Source organism: Mastacembelus armatus, chromosome 7 (genome assembly GCF_900324485.2).
Source record: "Mastacembelus armatus chromosome 7, fMasArm1.2, whole genome shotgun sequence".
Classification (NCBI taxonomy): Eukaryota; Metazoa; Chordata; class Actinopteri; order Synbranchiformes; family Mastacembelidae; genus Mastacembelus; species Mastacembelus armatus.
The window spans coordinates 4,362,991-4,383,820 of NC_046639.1; the positions used below are offsets into that span (position 1 = coordinate 4,362,991).

Here is a 20,830-nt window from a genome sequence, read left to right on the forward strand (position 1 = left end):
ACACTGATTAGATGAATCACTTCTTATTGACCCAGTAATCACTGAACTCCTTTTAATGTCATCTTTACCAGGCAGAAATGTGACAGAAATGGTTACATGATGTATTTGAGGATGCAATTGGTCCAGCTGAGGACAAACTAATGTTAAAGTAGTAGTCAACTCAACTAATATCCATCCATTATCAATATCCATCCAGGGTCAAAATTCACTAATGAATACATGATTGTGACTAAGGGTGCTGATAGAAAACGGCCAAGGCTGTCAGCTTTAACATACAGCAATTTTTTTTTTCATATTGCATAATACCTTTTTGGAACATAAATAAGAGTTAGAGATAACTTGTATAGCACAAACTCTTTCCAACATATTCCATTTTTTAGAGGTTGTTCATTTATATGTCAAAGATCTGAGAAATATTACTCCATTAATATTAGGCAGGGCTGTGGTATGACTAATTTCTTCACATCCTAGTTGATATTTCCAAGTCTCTGCCAGACTAAATGCCAGCACAGCCTTATATAGTTGTCATGCTGTCTATCACTCTCCGTTGCCTACAGCTGCTTCTACATGGTCCATTATTCTATAAAGATGGTCAGAGAACTCTTCTCACTGCTTTTTATTTGACCATAGAGCAAATGTTTCCCACTTGATTCTTGTTTAAGTCCATGTGCTGAAAAGAAGAAAGCAGCAGCATGACGTTTTACCTCTGTCCTCTAAAATTTGACACTTTAAGTGAGATGCTTCATCCCCAGTATCAGACACAAATCAGAGTTTGGCACCTCAGGCTAAGCTGTATAAATTGCTGCCATCTCTTACTGACTTCACAGACTACAGACAATTGAGACCAAAGTTAATGCAACATTAATCTTCTGTAGCAAGTTAAGGGAGTTGCTTGTCTGAAGAGAGTAAAACTTTTTCAGGATTATGTATCAAGGGAGTCCAAAAACATGCATGTTAGGTTGATTGGTGACTCTAAATTATCCGTAGGAGTGAGTGTGAGTGTGTGTGGTTGTTTGTCTTTGTGTGTCTCTATGTGGCCCTGTGATGGACGGTGACCTGTCCAGGGTGTATCCCCACCTTTCACCCGAAAGAGAGCTCCAGCAGATCCCTGTGACCCTGGTTAAAGAACTAAGTGGGTATAGAAAATGGATGAATGAATGGATGGATGTATCAATGGATGGTTTTATTTTGCATAATTATTTGTGGCTCCGAGAGGTCAAATGAACCAATATTTCACAAAAAAATCAAATGTTTGGGATTGCATAACTTTAACTGTATGCAAAATAATAAAAATAAATATATACAAGTGTCTCTGACCAGGAATTAACTGCATAGTGACAGTTAAAGTTATGCAAAACCTCCACACACACCCCCCACCCCCCCTGTTAAGTGCTGTACCATCACTGTTATCTTTGTGGGGATAGAGGAAATCTGAAGAGAAAAAATAGCATGTTAGAAATGAGTGCAGCTCAGCCATATAATCATCAGGATATTCTATTATTCGCATCTGATGACAAAGTCTATTTTCAGCCTGCAACAGAAATTTGTGGAAATTACTTTAACAGCTACACTGCAACATTCCTTTGAGTCACATGGAATAAGCTCCTTTTTTTTCACAAATGCTCCTCCTTTTCTTGTTGTTCTGCCCTCAGATAATTTCTATTGATCTGTTTTAGCTTCCATTTATATATACCTTTTTGTATTTTCTCACCTTTATGCGCTTTGGCTCAAACTTCACCAGAGATAGCAACAATTCATTTGAATGTGTGGGCCTGACAATCGGCTGCCACAGACTGGGATTTACAGTTTTGGTGACAGTTATTATTGTTACCTTTATTGCATTATGTCCACACTTCGCATATGTCTCACATCTCATCAGATCTTCTCTAAATCTTATCAAATTAAATCTTGTTTCCAGTGTAGGTGCTTTTAACAATTGAGTTCCAGTGTAATTCAGTATGAGATGTTGACCATAACAGTGTTTGAAATGTTTACATTAAAAACCCCATGCTATTTTAGGCTCTATTTCAGTGGCTTGGATGGGTTGTTTTTTTCACAGGCTCAAATGATGTCTTGCCATAAATCCAGTCTGGTTGGCAGAGGGTGGTGATAAACGGCTTTGAGGTCACAGGGTTGAGTTTCAGTGGTCTTATGGATGTCATGTTGATATTTATATTGCAGTTTTCTAAGGTTCTCAGGAGGTCATGCAAGATCAGGGCTGTAGCTCGGATTCTTGCAGGAGCCTTTAAAGCAGCCTCCACTGATTCTACACATCAAAGTGTGTTTACAGGTCTTGCTGCTCAGTGGGCTCAGGTGGTATCAGTTTTTTTCATTTCTTAATACCTTCCCTGCATTTCACCAGTGTATACAGTTGTGACTGTCTTTATAAGAAAAGAATGTATTTTGTAAGGGAAGATCTGTGGTACTGTTTACTGAAGACCAATCTGAATCTAAAACAACCCCAAATCTCTTTGGAAGAGAACAGTTGAATTATATACATTTCTGTTAACTTGTTATCTGTCCTTAAATCTGAGGGAGTATCTATAAAAAGACTTGTTATTTTTCTCATTGTTTTGTTTTTAAAAAATGTGCCATTATAGGGATAATTTACTTTGCTGCATAAAGTGTCAGAGCAATCACTTGAAAGAGGGTGTTAAAGCTACTAAAAGCACTTTTTACTTCCAAGACACGTCCATGTCCTGCTCACTCACACAATGTCTGCTCATACAGTTGTTATACTAATAGAGTCGTTATACTAATCCCTGTCTCTTTGCATATGGTGGTGTATGCAGCACTGAAACACTGACTTTATGCTGCAGCCAAATATAATTATTTCTCTTAATTTTAGTACTTATAGCTCACACACTTAAGTGTGCTGAGTGATTATTAGACACTGCGGGATCTGGCAAATTGCATTGTAGGAAATGTTTGATTGCAGAGGTGGTAGGGCTGTTTAATCCATGAAATGTAAAAAAAAAAAACAAATAATGGCCAAACGTATACAGTGCAGGAGACCATACAGAATAAACGTTGCTACCAATGCTCTAATTATAAAGAGCTATTTGTAGGAAGTTAGACACTATCTGGCTAGCTATCAACAGGAGATACAAAGACAACAGATGCATCTATATAATCAACTTTATATCAAAAACCACACACACCAACACAGCTGATTAGGCTGTTTAGTTTTGAACCAGTTATGTTAGCTGCTTATAACTAGCAAATTGTAAGTTCCTGCAACTAATGGATATGGGTCTTCACAGCATACAACCTTTGACTACATTCCCCATTGTACCACGTACAAGTACCCATCCAATAATCCATCCCAAAGGACCCCCCGCAGTGACTGGGCCATACCCAAGAAGTCAAAAAAAAAAAAAAAAAAAAATCCACAGTGTATTTTTTTAAGTAATGAATATGGTCATGTTTAAAAATGAGCTCAAACAAAAGTCATAAATCAATAGAGGGCAGTTAAACATAAGCAGTACACTGTGTTTTCAGTTTCTTTCCACTATGGTGTTGGGTAGTGTAGTTGCTTGAGTTTGTGTATATATGTACTGTATATAGCTTTGATTGCTCAACACTGAAACAGAAACTCTTTTTCTATTCCTTTTCTTTTTACAGTTGCTCATTGTTTGAACTGATGATGAAATCAGAAGATGTAAATCCAAACCTGGCTCTAACTGACTGCCACCAAACACAGAAAACAAAAATGAAGAGGGATTTAACTTCTCTAGCTTTGGCTGCCCAAAATAACTCTTCCCACATCACTACATAGAAGGGCACTTGCCACGGCAGTCAGTAGCTACACACTGTAGATCAGTGCGTAGCTACAGATTCCACAGCTCTGCAGCAGAACAGTGGCTCTGCTCTATTTTAGTCATTTCATATTTTAGTTACCAGGGTCAGAGCTTATTGGACTCAGATCTAACTACAACTTTAATGGAATGAATCATATACAACAGTGAGTCACAGCTCACAAATGATGCCGTGATCAGCACTGTACATTTATAACCACATATTGTCTTTATGCTGTAGTCCCTGTGAGAGTTTAGAGCAAACTTTCCCTGCTTATGAAATATTATATGACATAATAAGGTTAATAAGGGATAAAGCCTCTAAGTAAAGATGTCATTTTTGTTGCTGCTGTTTTTTTTTTATTAAACACTGTTGCAATAGTCTTTAACCATCACACAGAGCGAAGATTCTCAAGTCCTCCCAAATAATTCCCCATTTCATTTTCTTCTCCTCAAAACAGAAGTGCATAAATACTCCTGTTATTCTAATCAGAGGCTGGGTGCTGCTACACAATTGGCTGATCGCTGATGACTCATTTCAACAGGCTGGAGTGGGGCTGGAAAGAAGAGGGTGGGTGGGTGGATGGGTAGGTGGTGGTGAAAAGGGGGAGCAGGCGGTGAGAGTAAATCTTTCTCCCACCGCCTGTACATTTGTGTGCACTGTTGCCAGCGCATGCTGTTTGTCACACATACATAACACAAATACTTGCAAAGGGAGTCAAGTGCATCTATATGGACTTCTCACTGTTTTTCTCTTCATTTCTCCAGCCATGTTTGCCTGTAGCTAGATTTGAGGAGAGACACATAGCCTAGAGGAGGGAGAGAGAGAGAGAGAGAGAGAGAAAGAGAGAGAGAGAGAGAGAGAGAGAGAGAGACAGAGAGAGAGAGACTTGTGCTGATCACAGAATCTGCAGCCCCAGCCTTTTTCTCTGTTGCTGCTACCGTACGTGTGAAAGGCAGAGAGGGAGAAGCAGCGGAGGCAGAGCTGCTGTTTGTCTCTGAGACTCGAAGGGAAGAGGAGAGCGCTGTGAGCTGTGCAGTGCAGAGCCAGTCAGTCCTCTGGTATGTGTCCAGTGTGAGTGACTCAGTCCTCTCTCTGCGCACCTCTGCTTCTGAGCTGCTTCACACACCAGGACTCTTACACCAGCCACCCAAACAGGTGAGCCTCTTGATGAAATGCTCTCAGCAGTGCAGTGCCAATTTGACCTGACAGTTTTAATAAGGTTTTTGTTATCGTTACTGACAAATGTGTATTTTTATTAATGCCTTAACCATAATCTAATAGTATAATAGTATGAGAAAGATGTGTTGATTTAACAAATGCCAGCTGAAAGTTTTCTCCGTGAAATCCCATCATTAGTGTGTGTGCATGTGGATGTGACAGGCGGGGGTGTCTTTTCACGTATGTTTGCATGTGTGTTAGTTTGTGTGAAGGCTTGTTTACCTCATGATTGACAAGTGAAAAAGATCACTGGGAATTGGGGATCGCGTTGCCTCCAAGAGGAATGAATCCATCTGATTTCATCCCCGTTTCCCCATGTGTAAATCCATGTGTCCCTGAAAGAGAAAGTGGGTGGAGTGCGAACTGTTTCAGCTCTGACACTGTTATCTCAGTCTTGTTTAGAAACAGATAAACACACACACACAAAAATGACTGCCATCTCAGATGCTGTGCTTTAGGTGGACTACAGTATTTGATGGAAGGCAGATTGTGGACATGTTTTGGTTTATCGACAACTGTTGGAAGAATCTGTAGGTGTTTACATTTCAGATTTATGCTGTTGTCCTTGAGCTTAGTGTGAGCCTTTTGTCTTAACTGCGCAAAAAAAGTACTGCATCCATCCTCATGTTGTAACATTGACATGATGCCATCACTGTTGTATAAGATTGAAACAACTCTCAGTTCAAAGTATAATCAAATGTTTTGAACATATTTGCATTAAATCCAAAACAGAGCTGACATCATCTCAAAGATCCATCTAACGGAATATTAATGCATGGCTATTTTTCTGTAAAAGTATGTGCAAAACACATAATATTAATGATGACATGTCATACCATACAAATGATTTGTATAATAGATTATAGGTTGTAACATTGATTTTGCTTGTATTCCCACTTTTTGAGAGCACGTCTAAAAGTGCTGCCACAGTTTTAATTCAGCATATTTGTTTTGATTTTTTTTTATTCTTGTTTTGGCTATGACACTGAGAGTTCCTAATTTCGAGTGTTGTATGAAGCATCTTCTCCACCATGTTAGCATGTAACACTTGTCACTTGTGCTGTTGCATCCTGGGATGTTCTCTGTGTGTAATGGCAGCTCAGGAGTGTTAACCACTGGGAATCAGCAGGTTGGTCCACAATTATATCCTCCTATGCACAACTTGTTGATTTAACTTAGTTCTTTTGAAGTTTGCCTGTACAGAGAAATACGAGGCTTTGAATAAGACCATATGGTTAAATGGGATCTCACAGAGAGACGTTGTCAGTATGTAGATAATTTAAACCCCCAAGCCATGAGAGTGATTTGGGCTGCTATTGAGAGGGAAAACCCCTCAGTGTTTGATTCTCTCACTGTGGATGCTCCTGTTGATTTAGCACCAGCTCCCCATTGACCCTGTCACATCCAGTTATCACATATTCTTCAATATATGTAACACCCATCATCCACCCATCCATCCATCCATCCGTCCATCCATCCATCCATCCATCCATCTGTTCATCCATTCATCCATCTATCCGTCCAACCCTTTCATGTTTCCCCCACCAGGTTTCAAATGTTGATCTCTTCACTTTGCCTCACACTCCCTCCATTCCCTCCCTCCACCCCCTCCACTCTGGTCGCCACAGAAACGGCTGATTCAGGAAGGGTGGGCGGGTGTCTCAGAGCTCTTGCTGCTCTGCCCCATGCGGCGCTTTCACAGTACATTTCTGCTTCGGTGCTGCTTTTATGGCCCTGATATGCTGACAGTTCAGGTGGCTCAGTCAGATGTTATACAATTGTATCAACTACACAAACGCTGTTTGTTCAGTTCCCTCAGAGGACATGTTTGGTATTTAGCGTTGCATTGTCATTCATGTTCAGTTTTTCTTCTAGCGATTGAATGATCACAGGGAGCCTCTTCATTGCCCACGGACAAATCACAACTGCTATTTTTTTTTTCTTCTGAAAACATTTTTTGCGATTCTCACATCTCTTGACTGGTCATCTAATTAGGTGTTAGGTTGATCCAGGGAGACTGCAAACCTATGACACCTGGGCCCCAGTCACTCTGTGTGTGTGTTTAGAGATTACACTCAAGTGATTAATAATGTAATATGCCATGACCGAGTCAATTAATAATAGATATGCTGTGACCTTTTTCTTACATCAGGTCGATGGAGCAGAATGAAAGTGATGGAGTACAGCATTGACATTAATAGATTGAAAATAAACTTGTTGGATAAATTACCCCTTCTTACCTGTCTATTACAATAGTCCTCCCACTCAAAAAACACTGAGCACCAGATAAAAGATTTGATTCTGTAATTACAGGTGAATTTATCACAAGTTGCTTTTTATTTTTGTGCTGTGGATTTACCCATTTTGTTGCATTTTTAGGATAGCTCTGGTTGCCATGGGGATACTTGTACAGTAGCTTAAAACACTGCATTTAGAAAGGCTTCTGAACGGCAAATGAAACCTGTATTGCACCACAGTCAATTTCAAGCAGGACCCCATGAGCTCGTCCCAGTGTGCCTGATTAGATTAAAATGGGAATATGTATTCACTGAAGAGGTAATGGTGAAGACACGCTCTATCTAAAATTGTTGTGCTCTGTGAAAATCAAGTTTTCTCTTAATTGTACAAACATATTATTGACCACATAGTCTTAATAGTTCTGACAAAAGTTACTCCCAGTTAACGTTATTTTACTATGGTCAATTGTCTAAACAGCAAAGAACAGTGTCTAATAAACAACTTGCTCAAAATACTACTGACCTCATCTTATTTGATAAAATGTTTCAGATTATGTGTTTTCGTCTAGTTTCTTAACAAATAGGCATTGTGTACATATATGCAGGCTGCAGTGATTTTTCCACCCTGCAGTGTTCAGCCATTACAGTCAGTAGTGACGCAGCCGGAGACTCACACAGCACACTGCAGACCTGTCATGAGACACAGTCAGAACAAAGAGCACATACTGTCATCTAAGACAAATATAGATTAAATACAAAGATCAATATAGATTAAAACAAAGAGGCACCCTATACACAGACATACATTATGATGCCATGTGCTGAGATCTGGGTGCTCACCTTGTTATTTTAAAAATGTCCCTGTGGGACCACTGTGGCACTGGGCACCTTAGGTGGCACACTTATAGATCAGTGTGGCATCTGTCAATATGTCTGTTTCTAATTACCAATAATAAGGAATGGGAATTACAATAAAAGAAGTTGTAAGAAGATATTTTTAATTTCAAAAATCAAATGCAAAGTAAAAATGGAGATACTAACCACGAAATCCAGGCGTGTCCTTGAGTGGTGGGCTGCTACACTAATACAGAAACATGCCACCGCATGTGACACAACAAAGACACCTTGCAAAGACATGATTCGTACATATATCTTCTGAATATGCATTAGAAAGCACAATGATGTAGCACAAAAACCTGGGCCTTATACAAATGCAGCCTCGATATGTCCCTACTCCCTTACACCTGAATCAAGTAAACACATGCATCTGTAATGGGTATTAAGTTAACTAGTAATGAAGTGGGTATAATGCATAAAAAAGTCTGGACAATCTGTATATTTTTTTGCCTATTTTATCTATTTTGTCGTAACATGTGGAAGCTTTAAAGTTTTAGAACATTTTATAAAATAGTTTCTGTCACAGTTTCAAGTCCTTTTGCCTCAGTGTAAGTCAAAATATATCATACTCCAGCCCTTACACAGGGAAAGGATTATTGATTTCCCAGTTAAAACATCTGAATAAAATATTATAATCATTTTTATTTCCAAAACTATAGTTTAATGGAATAATTGTTAAAATTGTTGGAATAAAGTTTCCAAAAAGTGCAATCCTAGTTTGTGGCAACATAGCAATAGCATAATAAAATCTTAAAAACTTAAAGGTACCACTCAGATATACATAAAAAATGTTTTAACACAGGATTGAACCACGTTGGAAAACAAGCAGGGCAGTTTCCCACATGGAGCATGGTTTGGATACCCCTGTAATACATGGAATCATTTTAATTATTGTATCAGTCAAAACATTTCTGGTGGTGGTAAATGTTTATTTGCATCAGTAATGCTTGTGAATACAATGAAAACACCTACCCCATTGCCACACAACAGGGAAATATTAAAGATGATTTTTCTTTAAGGGGTGTGACAACACCCTATAAACTACCAATATTACATAACAGAAGCAATAAAGAATGTTTGTGAATCAAAAAGGCCAAAATAAAACTGTCTAAGAAAAATCTACTTTAAGAGGGCACAACAGCAGCAGGTAGCCTATAATAATACAGATGGCTGGCTGGCATCAACCTGATTTACCATGTTAATAAATCATGCATAATAAGGGCAAAACAGATCTAGGACTTCAGTGTGTAAAAACATCTCCAACAACTTGAGCTACCTGGATAACTATAAAGAACATGTCTCCAACAATGAACTGATTTCCTAATTAGTTATAACATTGTATGGCATATTCCTCTGTGCCGTAGGGGTCCTTAAAAAGGTCCATTAGAAAAAATAATCTCAAGCCTTTTAAATGCATGTATAAAAATCATCAGAAGCTGAGAAAGTTCCATCTGGAATAATCTACAGAAAGATGTTTAAACAGTCACTCACTAAAACCTGCATAATATACTGATCCAGCTTAAATGCCTACACAAAGAAAACACACACAACTGTTATTTCACAGGCACTAATGCCTCAACCCAAACAACATGTTAGGTTTAGGCATTCAAAATGTCTTGGTTCAGGTTTGGTTAAGATTAGTAAATAAAAAGTCTTGGTTAGGGTTAGTCAATAACATGTCTTGATTAGGGTTAGGGAATAAAATGAACACAAACATGTATTTATGTCAGTTGCTAATGCTAATCACCATTAACTCTCATTGCCTCCAGTAGATGTAGAAGGCTCCTACTGACCTATATAAATAGGACTGATGCTGATAACACCTATTCAATAGTTAGACAACAGACAAATTGGTTATTTCAAGACATAATATGGTAAATGAACAAGAAACCCCTTAGACAAGAAATGTTAGAATGTTTCGCTGATGTGCTGAGCGGGAGCAACAAATCCATACTTGGAGTAGATTAAAACCTTAATGCATTAGCCGTGTAACTCACCGATTGTCCTCCTTTGGCGAGCAGATGAAAAAATAAACACTGAAAATGGTTGTAAGAGTGTTTCCTTTTTATTGAATTACTCTTAGTCCACTCAGTATTCACCAAGATTGATTTTTCTAATAATTTGGCCCCATCTTTAAACTATATAGGTGAAGGATTGGATAATGATGATTTAGTAGAATATCATAGAAATGTTGCCACAAGGAATTAATGCAGATACCTTCATTGATAATCCTGGGAAATCAAAAGAGGCCTGTAGGTTTGCTATCCAAACGCTAAGAGGATCATACTCAACTCAAAATATACCAAAAGGAAATCCAGTGACTCATGCTTTATATAATGTTTGAGGTACAGATGGACTGACTTGATTTGCATGTGAAGTGAAAGGTGAATATTTAGCCTCAAACTGGTATTTATCACAATCAAGCTCCTCTTAAAGTGGATCCTGGATGATTCCATGCGAGTGCATGCTGTCTGATGACTAATGTTCTCCCAGGTGCCATTTTAAAGCCCCTTAATTGGTTAGAATAAACCAATCATTAAGTTGCTCATTAAGGTTTATTGTACTGTGACTCGATCACAGTGAACTTCTGTGATTGTTCCCAAAGTCTTGTCGTGGTCCTGTCTGCAACATTGAGATTCATCAGCATTAACATCCTGACTCACTTTGGTTGGATTCCTCCACACTAAGTATTGGGGTGTTTCTGCACTAACCTCACTGTTCTGGCCAAAAATTCCCATCTGGACTCACTCTTTGTGGCACCTGCTCCTCTGCTCCTCTATTGACCAGTCCCTTTGACAGTTGTGAGGTCTGTAGTTCAAACTGACCCTCATACATATTTGTAGAAAAACTAGACATAAAGAATAGAAGAGGACACAACCTTAATCATTTGTAAAGCTTGTGGTTTAAGTTTGATTCACCACAGTGTGTTTGTTTATAGCCATGACACTGTGCATCTCAGCAGTTTCCACCCAATCTCTGTGTATCTTAGAATGTGCTGACTGGCTTATGATTGGGATCACTAAAAGAACAATATGCAGTTTATGCTTAGTCAGAGAAAGGCTGTTCCTCTTAAATTAAAAGTTACATCCAGAGAAGGGTTGAGAGAAAGCAAGAAAAAGTCCAAACGAGGGCTGCAGGCCAAGTGCTGGGGTATGGATTATTGCCAGGGGAAAATGGCAGCATGATGTAAATGTTTTTTGCTGCTGCTGGCATTGTTGGGGTTGATTGTGGAGCTAGTTTGGCCTCTCTGACTGATGAATACAAGGAAAGGGGTAATCATCTTTGGTGATGCTATGCCCTAAGGTTTAGTACTCAGGTTATCCTCACACAAATGGCATCATTACTGGGTTTCAGAAATGGCATTTTCCCATTCACTGACACACACAACATGCGTACAAGACATCACACTTTAACATTGGAAAGCTCACAGATGCACATAAAATGCATAATCAACATACAGCAATGCAGAATATAAAGCAAGCATGCATTTATGATTATTAAGTTAATGAAAACTTTATTTTCCCAGTTCAGACATGTACCTTTCTTTGTTAATTTAATTGCAATTTAATGTGTTGTTCTCTCCCTGAAAACCTGATTACTTTTTCATAAAAGCCACAAAGGCTGCCTTACTAGTAACATTAACATGGAATATATCAGAATAAATGCAGTAACAACGACTCATGCACTAAATTATTACATACTGATGTATGCCCTTAACTGACACTGCAATGCTTCCCCAGGCATGATTTGGAAGTGCCAAATTTGAGTGCAAAGAGAAACAGTTTTTTTTTAGTATTTAGAAATGTGATGTATTCTGTCTCTGAAAAGAGCTATATTTATCAGTGAATTTTGCACATGTGCAAGTACGTACTTTTCTGTGATGCTGACTGAATTACCGAAGTACAGTTCACCTCTCTCACTCAAATATCCTCCTCTAAATAAAACAAAGATTGCAGAATACAGGTATTTCTACAATGTTCACAATATTTAACATACAACTAATATTTGGTAATTATAGCACTGAACATAAAATATGGCATTTGGTCATGCACCAGATGACCCGACAGTAATGGATGACAAGTAAGCCAATTACAGTTCATCCTTTAAACAGCCATACAAGATTTCATTGCAATCCATGCAATAGTTGATGAGATAAAGAATTGGACTGATTGACAGACAAACATTGCCTGCATTACATTAAATTAACATTAGTCAGATGAATTACTATTGATCATTTGAAATGATTTAATTTAAGATCTTCTGACAAGGCAATTTATGTTATGTATATAAATGTAAAAACATGACTACACCCTAGAGATGATGTAGACAGTTAACACCTGTGTGATCAATGAAATCTTCTATTCCCATGAGGCTGTAATGGAATCACTTCAGAGCCCAAAATATTTGGTTTCCTCTCATGAGCTCATGCGTCAGTCTGAACGGCTCTGACGAGAATGTGATGCAGGCAGAGCTGTTAACCATTACACCTCCTATGTGAAAACCACACACACATATACTCAAATACATGTAACCAACAGATCCTCTCCATTGGTGCACCACCTGCCTCTCATCAACCCCCTCATCAAGCAGAAGAAGATCACTGTGAATCCACTTGTCTTAGCCAACAACATTCCCACTGCAGGATGCAGCTCTTCCCTCAGGGTCCCCCAGAAGCCAAGAGTATTGAAAGGTGCTCACAGCCTACATTTCTACCTTTCCACCTCCTCCTCTCTGACTTTCCTTTCTCTTTATTCACACAGGCACCTTTGATCTTGTGTTATATTGTTTTTTTCTGTAAAGGCAAAGGTTAGTGGATTTGGTGGAAAGTAGGGCACTTACAGGAGCCGTCCAGTGGAAAGTACCTCTCATACTAGTATAGTTTGGTATGAAATTTGAATATTTCCATTTTATACTTTATACTCTACTTTACACTAATATAAATCAGATTTTAATATACAGCACAAAACAGTGTTTCATCATGTTGTAGATGTCTATGAAGTGTCATGAAAAAGAGATCAGAAATGCCATTGAGAGATTTTACCCTCAAATCCTCTCACATGGCTTCATCTAAATAAATGTTAGGCCCCAATTAGTCCAACAATGTAATATTTCACAGATTTGTATTAATCCTCACCATTAATCATGTCATATCTCCTCTGATTCATCCTTGCCTATGCAAAGATCTACTGGTCAAACTGTCTGAATGTATAGTACCTAAAACTAGCAACACCTCATTTTACTGCAGAGCCAATACTTTTACTTTGATAATATGGGTACATTTTACTAATCATGTTTGCTTGTAATGGAATTTTCAATTTTAGTGAATTGCTGTTTTTACTTATGTAAAGGATCTGAGTGCTTCTTCCTATGCTGGAGATGTTTAAGTCTGATTTGAAGTGCTGATCATTGTGAGGAAACTTATTTCACATGTGTCTGTGTGTGTCCTGCCGCACTGTGTGGTCACCTGTGGCACAACAAATCATGCTCCATTCTTTCTGGGCTTGATTTGTATTTGTTTACTTTGACCGCTCCCTGCTAGCTCCCTCAGTGTTTCTGATTGTGTCGCTTCCATCGATGCCTGCCCTCTCATCTTGTGGGAGAGTACACAAAAGCGGGGGAGCCATTGGTGTTATTTTGGCCACAAAATCCTCTGGAGGGCCATCAGGGGAGAACCGGTACCAAGGAGGTAATTGAATTTGAGGTTTCATCTAATGATTTTTCCAACAGTAGGAACATTCCCCCCTTCTCCGGGTCTCACAGTGTCATGCATGGCGTGTGCAGAGCGTCGTTCAGGCAAGCCCTAAATCATCCAGTAATGGCTTTGGAGAAGCTAAGTACCTCCTACTCTTTAAACAGGCATGATTTAATAGCACCCGTTAATCCAACAACATATACTTTCCATTTTGTGTGTAGTCTTACCTGCTTCACTGAACAGATGTTATACTTGAATAATAGACTTTGGACAAGAACTTCACTGTTAAAAAACTATTACATCTCAATAAACTCAAGATACTATATTATACCTTCACATATGAGTTTGTTGATTATTTCATTTTGGTTTTTGGCTCTTTAACTACTGAGAGAATTTGTTTTCTTGTTTAAGCAATCCACTGACATATTTATTTGCTGATCAGAGCCTATTGAGTCAGAAATATTAAGTATATAAATATTTTTTAATTATCTCTAATATGAACCGAACAGTTAATTCTGCTTGATCAATCTTTTTTTAACTACACAGCTCCTAAATTCTCAGATATTTACATCTCAACCTCAGGTTATATACTGACATTCATAATTAGCTTTAGCATCAAAAAGACTAGGTGGAAGAGAAGTATCTTTTAAAGTAATCTAAGTACAAACTCAGACAGATTCACAACATGAAGATGCTCATAATTTGGCAGCTTCAAGGCTGATTGGTTTCTATTTCTAGTTCAGTCAGGAACAGAGACTTCTCCCCTTGGACCTCTCGTCTCGTTACCTCCTCTGTTATCCTTTTATCCGTTTATATGTAGCTCTACACAATCTCCATCTCACTTTCAGTTTTTTCTTTCACCAAATTATATTCAGCTATCTGCCCTCTACTAAGCTCATCAATATATTTATTTCTCTTTACGGTTTGGAAGCAGCTCTTATCACAAAATGAGTGGGTATCATAATTTTTTCTCTTATCCCACCCCGGCACAGCCCACCACTCTCTCACACACACACACACACACACACAGACACACACACACAAGCAGGCATGTACAGTATGCACATACATGCACAACACACACACGCACACACAATGTGCCGTGTTGTAACCCATTTACGTGAGACGTCTTGTCGTTGCCCTTCAGCTGAACAGACTCAGTGATAATGGCCACCAGGTTTTTCTCATTAGTTAATTATGTTTTGTGATAATGTCTAGAGCTTTGAGCTGTTAGCTGAATGACTTTTAGGCTAATGGTAACTGATCACCTCCGTATCCAGGGGAGAATTGGCCTTTTTTTCTGCACTTGTTGCATTGTCATGGCTATCCATTATTAATGACAAGCTGATGTTTATCGTGGCGAACTTCAGTGAACTTTTCCACAGCATTTCACTGCAGTGTTTCTGAGGTTAGAGGTCAATGAAAAAAAAAAAAACACTTCTGGAAGAGATAATGGTGGCACCCATCTATCAATATGTAATCATATACTTTTACCGGCAACTGCCCAGTATAATTTTCCTCTCAGCCTGTAATTCCAGTGTTCCAGTCATGGAGGTGTAGGCGATTCACATATCTGCAAGTTTAATGGGAGCACCTGCAGCAGCTTCTGACCATCACATAGCCTACATGCACAGATTTGTTCTTTTCATAATCTTTGTCTAGGTTTGACTTGATCTATTGAGATATGATCAATTTGTCCCATTTCATTTTCTGCTTCTTTTGTATTGTAACACAGTCAATCTTTGTTCGCTTTAGAACAACTCTGCCGTGAGTCATTACATGTCCATTGTTAATTGCGTCGCTGTACAAAAACAGTGGTTTTCAAAAAAAAAAAAAAAAGCTACAACAGTAACGGAGGGTGTCAAATGAATCACGCTTTCAGTGGCTACTCTCTCCACTCTTTTGAATTTGGTTTGGTACTCTACATATTCTTTCTTTTCAGTGGCAAAAAAGGTTATTGAAGGTGAATTTTACAATAGATAACTTTTCTCTGGCTTCACACCATTTTCCTACTGCACAGTAAACAATCTTACGTGCTTTTCTGTGCTTTTTGTTTACAGTATAATGATGCATGAACAATATTTAACCCAATGCTCAGTCCAATTCAACCCTCCTGCATCAATCAGCTGTTTCTTAGAAATCAGTGTGAAAGTTTTTTGTAAGACACTTGTTCCCGTCTCCAGTGTACCCCTCATGATTAATTATGGCACCTGACGAAGAGGTTCAGACCACTGTGAAGGGTTTAGACATCTCATGAAGATGTTCTTTTCAAATGCACTCCATATTATAAATGTAATGAGAGCAGTAAATAGCTCCCATATGGCAGCATCCACACATTTGTCAGCCCTTCTGCATTGGTTTAAAAAAGAAAACATCACTTGTGGGTAGTTTTCTGCCAGTAAAAGAGGGATTATGGAAATACATTTATAACATTACTTGTGGAGAAAATGCTGACATTGTGAGATTCACACATTGCTGCCACTTGGAAGCCAAGTTTTATCAGCTATAGATGTCAGAAAAGAAAAAAAGCTTTCTTTCCTTAGCCCTAAATAAATTATCTCTTTTACAGTAAAATGAATCAGAGTAGTAGAATGTGGATACTTCTGTTTCATATGTGTGCCATTGCCAGTGGACATAACCTATAAGCATAGCTGTAGGTTACGTAATAACACTGATACAATTATACTTGTCATCAAAGGAAGTAACATAATCCAATTGCTTTTTAAAATGAACCACAATTATATTAGTTCATTTTCATTTAAGACTGTCAGGATCGTACAGTATTGGTACTGCAGTGTTAGCTGCACATATTTCAAAATAAAATACATATATGCCTTTAGACTACAGAATTTATAAAAAAAAAAAAAAAAAAAAAACTCTTAATGTCCAGTCCCTTTGACATCAAACCTGATCAGAGGTTTCAGCAAGCAAATCTCTCCAGTGGCTGAAGGAATCATGAGCAAAGGCAGTGAAGGGAAGTGGTCAGGTCAATAAAAAACCTTTTACACACAGTAGACTGTTGTTCATTCTCCACAGTGACTTGTAACATTAGAAAAGACAATAGGAAATGACAATAGCGGTGTCAAAACAAAAAAACAAAAAGGTGGTTTCTATTCTGTTTTTATACACAGCTTCAGTTTGCACATGAAAAACCTGCAGAATATCATGGAAAATGTCACTTGGCTGAAGTAGAAAAGAGGACATCCATCCATTTCCTATACAACTTGTCATGGAACATCAAGGTTCACAGGGGACTAGACCCAGTCTATCACAGGGCTGATACATAGACACAGACACACTCACACCAAAATGCAATTTAAGGTCACCAGTTAACCTAACCTGCAAACTGGATGTCTTTGCACTGTGGGAAAGAAAGCAGAGTACCTAGAGAAAACCCACATGGACATGCACAGAACATAGAAACTCCACACAGAAAGCCCCCAGGTTGAACAGGATTCAAACACAGAACCATCCTGGTATGAGGCCACAGTGCTATCCAGTGAATCTCTGTGCCAATGGAGAAATAAAAGCAAAATTCAACAAAGTAGAAGCCATGCTAAGGCTTTCAGTCTTTTACTGCTAAAGTGTTGTTGCATCCCAGGAAAGGCTTTATGTGTTCAGTCTTCTCTGCTGTGATGTTTCATGTGAAGAAACCAGTGGGAGGACGTGTAAAAATGCATAGCAACCGGCTCTTTCTCTCCTCACTCTCTCACACATACTCACGCATATGCACACAAATACAAATCTGTACCGACACATATAAAGCACACATGTAACCCCCCCAACTCAAGGCTTTGTGCAATAATAATGGATCCATATTAGAGATTACACCCTCAAGCAAATTATGCAAATGGCATCACACAACAGGAATTGGCCTCAGTTTGTGAATCACCAGCAGCAGCAGTCAAGCAAGAAAATACACTGCTGCCCGTCCAGCTGCACTTTTCACACAGGTCACAGACTCTGTCTGTAACTGATCCGCTCTGTGCATGTGTGTTGCCATTTCAGACAGTCACTCTTCAGTGGCAGCCCACTGCTTCTCAGCCGTCCCTGTCATCATACCTGATCATGCCTGTCTGTCAAGTCATTTGGTAAAATTATCACAGAGATGAGGAGGCTTATGAGCACAGGCAGTATCCATTTCCCTCACTGAGACACAGGATTGCGCCTGTGCAGCAGTGTAGAGTGCAATTGGCCTGTTGAAACCCTGCAATTCTATTTCAGGCCATCCCACACACAGTGGGAGAGAAGCAGAAATGTGTCACCCTTTAATTACAGCTTTTCAGGTCCTTGTGAAATTTTGTGCATCTGTAGGTAAGAGAGTCCTACTTTGGATTTCAGGAACACACCTCCAACAATTAGCACATCAGGGACATGAACAGTAGAACGTGTGTGTGTGTGTGTGTGTGTGTGTGTGTGTGTGTGTGTGTGTGTGAGGGTGTGTGTGTGCGTGTGTGAATGTGTGGATTGTCTGTGTGTGCTTTAATTAGTTTGATTTAAGCATTTTGGATTATTTGTCTGTAGTTTTGGGATCGAATGGCTTCAGTACATGAAAATTATGTCTTTTGATGACAACACAGTGTGAGTAATGCAGATGGCCAATTTGAGTGTGTGTTATGTTCCCAATTATATCACCAGTAATGTCACCCACTCTGAGCTTTTCTCAGTCTGTTCTGACAGCTGAACCACAGGGCTTTTCTGCTGTGGGGTCAACCACTTTCAATTAATTTCTTGTTAGTGTGATCCAAATAAGCTGCAGTAAGAGTTTAATCCTCATAACTGGATTATGAGCTGACTGGAGCTACGACAGAGCTGTTTGTTGTTGAAATGAAGGGTTACATAATTCTGGATTTGATGTTGTAATGGCAACCAATCAGACCCAACCAGTTAATGAACAGTTGTAGCGTTTAAATCAAAAATTTCAAAGGAAAATAATTTGTGTTTATTTATGTATTTTTATTATTCTCTCCCTGATAATAATTTCCCACAAAGACCACAGAAAACCACACACACTTGTGTCTTGTGTCTGCCTCAGACTAAGAAACAAGATGGAGGAATGAAGGATACTAAACGTGCTTGAAAAATTACATTTTGTGAAAAAAACAATTCAATTTCTTCTTGTCAGTGAGAGCTAATCTAACAAAGAAATCTATTACCTGCAGCTCTATGTTCTCTTCTTTATCCTTCTCAAATATACTGACACACACATACAGTACACACAAACACACAAACTACTTCGTCATCTGCTACATCTTTATTTCTACATTTAGACAACTGAATAACATATTTCCTGTTGAGCCTCTTGCTCAGTTGCCATGCTTTTATTGAGCTTTTCCATTTCATTACATGGGTGTGCATCTGAGAGAGCCGGGCACCAGTTACTGTATTTGCTCAACCAGCCTGACTCCATGGCGACCAGCTCCCGTGCCATTATCCTGTAGGTTACTGTGCTCTGGCACATTTATTCCCCACTGCATGAGACAATTCCCTGATAATGGGCGAGAAATGTTGGAAGTTAGAGGAAGTGTGTTTGTGTAAGCAGTCTTTTGTGTTTATGTGTTTATAAATATTGTTAATCAGCAATAACTGTGACTTCCTCAGGGTTGGGGAAAGATGCCAAGGGTTGACATTTTAGGCTTTTGTGAGTCCAGTAGGGGAGACTCACACACCAGTATTAATGAAGCAGTAGGTTACTATTCCAGTCCTTCTCACAGTGCTTTGTTGTGTCACTTTGAGTCTGTGAGAAGGCATTTAAATGTTTGTGAAGGGCCGTCATATTGTAGCTTATTTCCAATAGTATAGCAATGAATGAATAATGAACTGGCCCCCCAAAAAAATAAACCATAAGAAAACAGAAATTGACTACAAGTCATGTAGTTGCTCAATCTGCAAGGCTTGTTTTGAAGAGCCTTTTATATGTCTTTGTCCAGGGGCCCACTGTCTCTTAATCCATCTATGGGTATATCAACCATTTTTCAACCACAAGATTTGTCACTGTGCTTTTTTGTTTTTGTCTGGCAATGTTATCGAACACACACGCAGCCATTTGAGTACCATTAGCATCAGACAACTGATCGAAGTGAAGAGGATGATACAAGATCTCATCCATCTGTTGTCACAAAAAATGACTGTATCAGTGGATTACATAAGGGAGGAATGAGATGAGCACAAAAAATTAGTTTCATAGCATAGTCTTCCAAGCCAAGCATGAAGGATCTCAATATCAGTTGCTGAAATTGATTTCATTAAATGGATGTCAAACCATGTCAGTTACATTCAAAAGCAGAACTATAATCTAATAAATAGTTGAAAACACCTGGATGTTTAAGATGCTGAGTAAATGCTGTGTGACTGAGTAGGAGAATATGCAGCAGTGCAGATGCTTTTATTTTCATGTATGTTGAAGTAGCAGAGAGAAGCATGTCTTAACTGGAAGATAATAAATGAGCTGTTTCACTTTTTTCACCATTTTACAAAAAAATTGTGCAACAATTGAAAAAATATTACCACATCTAACCTGCTGTTTCAGTATTTGTTTTGTCTTGTATTCTCAGTTTTTGAATTTTGATTAATAACAGGTTATCTCTGGATAATTGTGTTGCCTTAGCCCCATCTGTAAAACAAATGATTACATGAATGGAGCCTAGCTGATGGCAAGATACAAGGGACGCTTCATTACAAGATGTTAAAAACATCCACTTTTTGTGCTCCCACTGAGCAATGCTGAAGCCTGCTTACCCCAAAAAAGGTCATAAAAAAAGGTCATATTTGAAGTGTTTGATGGTAGACAGAAAGGGCCTGGATGCAAACTAAACAAGTACCACTTCTTTAATATGAGGCACATATATTCTGAAAATGTAAAAAATCTTCAAACCTCCCACTGTACTCTGGACTGTACACTGTAATATTTCAGCCTTTGAGAATCTGATGCAGCTGGAAGTGGTAAAGTGCTGCCATTACCAACATAAAGCATTGAAGAACTTGA

The 20,830-nt window shown here is 38.7% G+C and overlaps 1 protein-coding gene across 1 annotated transcript in view; it reads left to right on the forward strand.

Moving 5' to 3' along the window:
* Window positions 1-4,884: 4,884 nt before the first annotated feature.
* Window positions 4,885-20,830, forward strand: part of LOC113145800 (prickle-like protein 2) — a 31,038-nt gene continuing 15,092 nt past the window's right edge. The window contains exon 1 of the mRNA XM_026332884.2: window positions 4,885-4,956. The gene's annotated coding sequence lies outside the window, so the exon portion shown is untranslated. The remainder of the gene's footprint in view (window positions 4,957-20,830) is intronic.